The sequence below is a fragment of the Lacerta agilis genome, chromosome 5, assembly GCF_009819535.1.
Source record: "Lacerta agilis isolate rLacAgi1 chromosome 5, rLacAgi1.pri, whole genome shotgun sequence".
NCBI classification, from domain to species: Eukaryota; Metazoa; Chordata; class Lepidosauria; order Squamata; family Lacertidae; genus Lacerta; species Lacerta agilis.
The window spans coordinates 28,634,819-28,642,277 of record NC_046316.1 but is presented as its reverse complement, the minus strand read 5'-3'; positions in this window follow the sequence as shown (position 1 = coordinate 28,642,277).

Below are 7,459 nucleotides of genomic sequence, written 5' to 3'. Positions count from 1 at the left end.
TCAGAACCATCAATGGCAGCATAACACTATTTCTGTTTTCACCTGCTTTTTACGCTGTGCTTCCGAAAAAAACAAGTCCAATGGAACTGAATATAATCCCTGCATCAGTAACACACTTGACTGAAGGCAGAGCTGAGAGGGTGGGTTTAGACGCCTCCTCACAGGGATCTTTGCGAGGAGGGGCGGTGCTGAGAACAGTATAGAGTTCCTGCAAATTAAAAACAGCTTTCCCCTCTAAGGACGTCATCTAGACAACAGTTGAAGCTGCACATTGTGGAAAGATAGAGTCAATTACAGTGTAAGGTTTGGATCCTATGCCCACTCACTTGGGAATAAGCCCCATTGAACCGAAAGCGACTTACATCTGAGTAGACTTGCATAGGATGGGGTCTTGCAAGGGCTGAAAAATACTTACCGGTAAGTATGGATCACAAATTTAAACACTGCCCTTGCAACCCTCTGCACACTTGGTGGCAAGTGGGATTTACCCCCTAGCCAGGGTGCAAGCATTTTATTATGGTATTATTCTGTAGCTATAGCTTCCCCAAGCCTTCTTCATTTAAAACCAAATTTGAAACAAAAAAACAAAAAAACACGACAGCACTATGTTCTGTCATCTTATGCAGAGTAAGTAAAATGCTGGGTATTTTGTAACAGAGGATTCAAACAGTTTTGACATCAACTTTAAAACCAAATGCAAAAGCTACATTTATTGCAAAACAGTTTCCATTTCTTTTCTACATTCTACCCCATACATTCATAGTGTGGCAGATACTCAAAGGCACATTGGAACTGCGCAGGTGTAAATGCATTCACCGCCCATTGCTAAGGCTTTAATCCCCAATGTGCTCTTTTTAGAAGTTCTGTGGATCACACTGGACCGCCCTTCTGAGTGTGTAAACAAATGCTGGTTTTCTTTAGAGGCTGCTCTAAACTACGGTTTATTTTGATGGGCTCGCATGCACCGTTCACCGTTCTATAGTGCAGCCACAAGGAAGAGACTGGAAGATTTTACTTCCAGTTTCAACCAGCCACAGTTTAGTGTGTCATCTCAGAGGGGCAACAAAATTGGGCTTTGTGTGCACCGTTGGTGGCCCAAAGACTGTTTACAACACTGGAAGGAGCATATGTCTCCACACACCCTGGCCAATTGCCCAGTGGTCAGAAGACATAACTACTTTTGTGATTTATGAAAAAGCCACCTGAAGCAGGTGGCAAAAAAGGAACAAACACTCAGATATTGGGGACCCTGACATGGAATTGTTTACATGAAGTAATGACCAGCAGGCTTTGCTGGAACCTATTTTTCCTTTTCTCTCTCTCTCTCTGCCCCCCAACCTGCTTCCCCCTTTTGGTTTTGTTCTGGTTGTATTTACTTTTACTATAAAACAATAATTTTTTTTAAAAAAAACAACAAACCATTTTAACATTCCATCTGAACCCTAAATTGTGGTTTATCTTAATTGTGTTTTGTTGAAACAGGCCAGCTTCATAACCCATGGTTTGAAGTTGACTTGTTTCAAACTATCCGTATTTAGATTAATCGCAGTTTGTTAGATTTGAAGAAGACAACACGCTGTAGTTAATAAAATGATGGAAGTGAAAGCTTCCAATCTCCTCCTTGTGGCTGTCTAGAGAAGGAGAGCATTTGACCCCAGGTTTTGTTTCTATCATGATAAACCATGGTTATTGTGATGCTCAAAAGTAGCCAGAGAATTGAAGACAGGAAGACAGAAGCATTATTTTTTTATAATGTGTACAACATAGATGCATCACACTCAGATTTTAGTGATTCTTTAAAATCCTGCAAAGCTGGTTTGACCAGAGATGAGGGTGGCATTTAACTAACTTTTACTCATAGTAGATCCATTGAAATTGATGGACCTAACTTAGTTACCAGTATGTATATTCATTTCCAGAGGTCTACACCAGGGGTAGGCAACCTAAGGCCCAGAGGCCGGATGCGGCCCAATCGCCTTCTCAATCCGGCCCGCGGACGGTCCAGGAATCAGCATGTTATTACATGAGTAGAATGTGTCCTTTTATTTAAAATGCATCTCTGGGCTATTTGTGGGGCCTGCTTGGTGTTTTTACATGAGTAGAATGTGTGCATTTATTAAAAATGCATCTCTGGGTTATTTGTGGGGCATAGGAATTCGTTCAACCCCCCCCCCCCAAATATAGTCTGTTCCACCCCATGGTACCTCATTTTACTTTAGGAAAGTACGATTAGGAATGCAGTTCTGGTGCTTGATCTTGTGCAGAGTTAAGAACACTGCACAAACCAGCAAGTGAAACTTTTCACAGCATGAAGACCAACACAAATCACTCATCAGTGCCTACAGATCAAGCTGTTTTTAAAGGCACAGGTGCAGCGGCTGGCTGAAAAACTGGCAAGCCAATCTTCATGCAATTTCAAAGGAAGAGAAAAAAAACAAACAACCACCAATGTTTGCATGCCCAGTCAGATCTAGCATACCTACATCTACTGCTCCTTAAGAAAAATAACAGCAATTTGACCTTTTTTGTTTGTTTTTTGAACTGCCATTAAGTTCTTGCTTACTGATACAACTTTCTGGAAGAAGTGAGCAGGGGCACTTCCAGAGGCACCCGGTAACTTTAATTTCCAAGAAATGGGCAAATAGAAAGCAAATTGAAGCACTGAGGGTGACTCATCCAAGCTGATTGATGCCTGTTTCCCTTTGGGGCAAGTTGGGGCATGTGTCTGCTGTGGTTTCAACCTGCTCTTACCTGTGGCTTCATTTGGTCTTTTGGATCATTTGGCATGCAGAGATCCCCTGCAAGCACAAAGGCCAGATTACCCATGGTGTAATTGGAGTAATTGCATCAGGACCCATGCCTGCAAGGGGTCCTTGCGTCTGAACTTTCATTTTATATATAATATGTACAGCAGTGTTTTTCAACCTTTTTTGGGCAAGGGCACACTTGTTTTATGAAAAAAATCACGAGGCACACCACCATTAGAAAATGTTAAAAAATTTAACTCTGTGCCTATATTGACTATGTATAAAGTAATTCTCTTGAATAGGAATCAAATAAACACAATTTTCCCCACGGCACACCAGGCAACATCTCGCGGCACACTAGGAACAGTGGTTGAAAAACACTGATGTACAGTATGTCCCTTCCTGGAGGCAAGGTATGAATTAAATGTGTAACCTGACAGGGGAGCAGGTTCTCCAGAAGTTGGTGACACAGGTTTCATGCAGAACACTTCCAGAAGTCTGAAGGACCTTCCACCCTGATTGGCCCTGAAGTCATTGTCTCCCACTCTAACTGCCTTTTGAAGGCAAAAGGTGGCAAAGGAGCATATTCTGTTGCCTAGGAGGGCTTTCGAATTCAGGAGAAAAATGATGCCAGAGGTCGCTTCCTCTCTCACCAGGGCTCCCCCCCCCCCAGCTGGAAATCACTGGAACTCAGTTCTGTCACTTCTCAGGTGGGCGCTATTGCCCTCCAAATGTCCCTATTTTCCAGAGACATCCCTGATTTAGAGAAGCCATCCCGGTTTCTGATTTGATCCCGGAATGTCCCACTTTTCCTTAGGACGCCCCTATTTTCTTTGGAGAAATGCTGGAGGGTATGGAGTTATCTTACCCCCGAGCCATCTAAAGGCAATGAGGGAAGGTTTTCTTTTCTTTTTTTAAGTTAAATGTTTTATTCTGTTTTTATATATGTTGGAAGCTACCCAGAGTGGCTGGGACAACCCAGCAAGATGTGTGGGGCATAAATAGTAAAATTATCATTATGGAATGAGACGCCCTTGTTTTCATCGGAGAAATGTTGGACGGTATGTTATAAGAGAACAAGGGAGGCGTTCACGGCGAGTTTCAGAACTTATTTTTCTAGAAAAATAGCTCTGGTCGTCGTCACCCACTCACTTTTTTGTGTTGGTTTCCATACTTCTTGTGGACAAGAGTGCTTTTGAGGTAGGTGAAAGCAAACCAGAGAGCTGGTAGGTTCCTTCCCAGTCTTTAAGATACCACAAGACTTTTCTTTGTGGTACCTTCTTTCATGTGTTGCATTGCCCCAAGGACCCCAACCAACCACCTGGATCTGACCTTGGTAAGTGCATGCATAAGTTCTGTTTCATGTCCCCCAACATGATACTTTAGCAAAGTACCCAAGAACAGGCCAGAGTTTTAGTATAGGGCCATTCCGTGAAAAATGAGCCTGATAAGAATGCTAGATGAGCGCTGGACTTTGGTGAGGAAGATTCCAAACGTGCAGTCTAACCATTTTTTTAAAAGCTAAAGACAAAAGAAGTTTATTTTATGGACCTTCTTTTCAAAAGTCCACCCATGTAGTCTTCACAGAAGTGTTCAAGTTAAAAAAAAATTGATGATTGTCCCACCCGTGACAGCATTTTTTCCTTAATTTTGTATCGTTAAATTTCTTAAACTTAATTCCTGATTGCATAGTTGTAACCAATAAACATTGATTTAAATAGATATGCTGAGTTTATCATTGATTCACCTCCCAACTCACAGAGTTTTTCCATAAATCAAACTTATCTCAAGCTCCATGTCCTTTTTTTGTCCCACCCGTGACAACACTTTAAACATTTGATAAAATTGTCAAAAATATCCATAAAAATAATAAAAAATTAGTAAAATGTTCAGCATCTTATTAAGAACATAGTTTAAATTTTGGTTGTTAATTTTTATGTATATTTACATTGTTACACATGTGTGAATACCAAAAAACATGGTCAAAGTGTCCCACCCGTGACAATGGAATGGCCCTATAGCCCAGTTTTATCCTTCTGGCCAGTTGCCCAGACTGGAGGATGTGAAGCTCTCCCACAAATTGTGTCCTCGGTGTTATCATCATTGTTTTCCCTCCTTTTCTACAAAGGAAAACCAGCAGATGGTAACCTTCAGGGAGGTCGTTCTTCATACACAGCGGCAGTCGATGCTATCTGACGGAGCGGACTCTGGCCCATGGAAGATGGCAAGGCGAGAAATCCTTCCTTGTTGGTGTTGGCACTGTTTTGAAGTGAATTGGACAATGTAGGGTTTTTGGGGGGAGGGGATAGCTATGACCCTAGGTTTGAGTAGCAATTGCTCAGTTTGTGGGGCACAGCAAAACCTGGGGGGTTTCACACAAAAAATACTACAAAACAACTGCAACAGTTTGGCACCAAAATAAATAAAAAATACTTCCAGTAGCACCTTAGAGACCAACTGAGTTTGTCATTGGTATGAGCTTTCATGTGCATGCTACTGGAAGGATTTTTTTTTAATTTTGTTTTGACTAAAGCAGACCAACATGGCTACCTACCTGTAACTAGAAGTTTGGCACCAGTTTGGAGGGGGTCCCAAATTTGGGGGTTTGTAGTTAATGTTAAGTACGAACCCCGTTTTTGATGTATCAGTTGCTCAGTTTGTGGGGTGCTGCAAAATGTGGTGTTTTCGCTGCAAAACAACCTGCAAAACTTTTGACACAGGTTTGGAGAGGATCCCAAATTTTGGGGTTCGTAGTTAATTTTCCTGCGGATAAGCCACCTTTGTATTTGGTCTCTCTCTTAGAATTGCAGCCTTAGTTGTTTATCCGCTAAATTGGTTGACCTTTCGTTGTACTTTGCCCTGATAGCAGTATTAGTGAAGGCTGGGTTATCAATCTTTTAAATGAGTAAATAAAGATTGATTAAAAGATTTATATGCCGCTCTTTTCAGTCGTAACTTTCAAGATACTAAAACCACTGACCCCCGGCCAAGATAAGCATGTAAATAAGAACGGCACAAATGAATTCAGCAGAGCCCTCAGATGCAAATGCTTAACCCAGCAGAAAGCAGCAAAAGCCACCGGAATTAAAACCAGGCAGATCGCATGGTGGAAGAAAAGCCTAGGCGAATTATGGCAGCGATTTTTGCCTGACACTATTTTTGCCCTTGTGCAATTGGCTCATTTCTCCTGCCTGCCTGCCGGCTTTTGTCTGATGTGTCTGCAGTAGCTGGGATTCATCTGGAAGGATATCAAACTTCAGAGCAAACTTCAGTAGCACACACTGTGGTACTATCATCCCTGGAAATGGTTAAAACAAAAATTCTTGGGCTGCCAGGGACATGCCTTGGAGGCAGAAGAGGAACTCCACCCCCCACCCCCCAAGACCTAGCCCTCCCACCCAGCTCCGATGCAGGCATGTGCTGAGCTCAGTGATATTTGCTAATCTGAGGGAGGGGATTGGAGAGTCTGCTCAAATTGCACAGCAAAAGAAGGAACCAGGAGCAGCTATTCAGAAGTGCAGGAGATGGGACAGTCCTGGGAACTGCTGAAGGGGTGCACTTAAAGGATGACTGAAAAAGCCTTCCTGAGTTCTTCCTGTGTGCCGGGAAGGGAACCTGTGGCCCTCCAGGTGTTGTTAAACTCTGGTACCCATAAATCCCAGGCACCATGGCTAATGGACAGGGAGGCTGGGAGCCGAAGTCCAACAGCCACAGGAGGGCCAAGCTTGCTTTATGCCTCCATGTAGCATTCTCACATTTTTCAGAAAGAGCTACTGAGGTGGGATTTTTTTTTGGGGGGGGAGGGACAGATGACTAGGAGACAACAGTGTTCTCCTCCTCCTAAGTATTAATGTAGCACTGCGGAGTAATGTGAACAAAAGGGCAAGTCTCCGCCGCAAGGAACTACACATCAACAGTAGGAGGGACAAGAGGGAATGGAGTTTGTTGTTGCTTGTCTTGAGAGACAATGGAGTGAACCACCCAAGGTGAAGTCGAACTGCTGAATATTAACAGCTCCTGCTGTGGCTGCAGAGACTGGTAGCTCATAACTGCTACCCCTCCTGCATTGCTTTTGCTGTGTTAGCAGCACCAAAGTGACCTCTCTGGGGAACATGCCTGGACAGTGTGTACGGAGGTCCAGGGCTCCCCAGACGACAATATCCCCTCTTGGCCTCGCTGAGGTGGTCCAAAGGAAAGCAGAGCAATACATTTGTCACCAGCTTGGCTGCAGGAGTCGCCGGAAAGAGGCCTACAAGGCGCCATCCAACCATCTCAGGGACTCCAGATTTGTGTAGGGTTCACTGATGAGAAAATACATATGGGTTGCAGATGGCTCCCAGGGCTAGGTTTAGGGGCAGACAACCCAGGTAACTGCCTGAAATATTGGGCCGAGAGGATGCCAGGCTTGGGGGTGCTAGGCAGCGGCGGAGGAAGCCTCTTCACTGCCCGGGGCGGTGGTGCGGAGGCACCCCCCCTGGAGACGGGTCACGACGCACATGGAGGTGAGGGGTGGGCCAGCGAGGAGGGGGTGTCACGCTTGTCACTGTCATGACGCTGTCATGACGCCCCCTCATTGCTGACCCGCCCCTCCCGCTGAAAAAAAGCCGCTAAAAGGGGGAAAAGGGGAAGCAAAGCAGGCGCTTGAAAGCTGCTTTGCTTCCCTTCTCCCCCTTTCAGCGGCTTTTTTTGGCGCTGGGCTCCCTGGGCGGAGC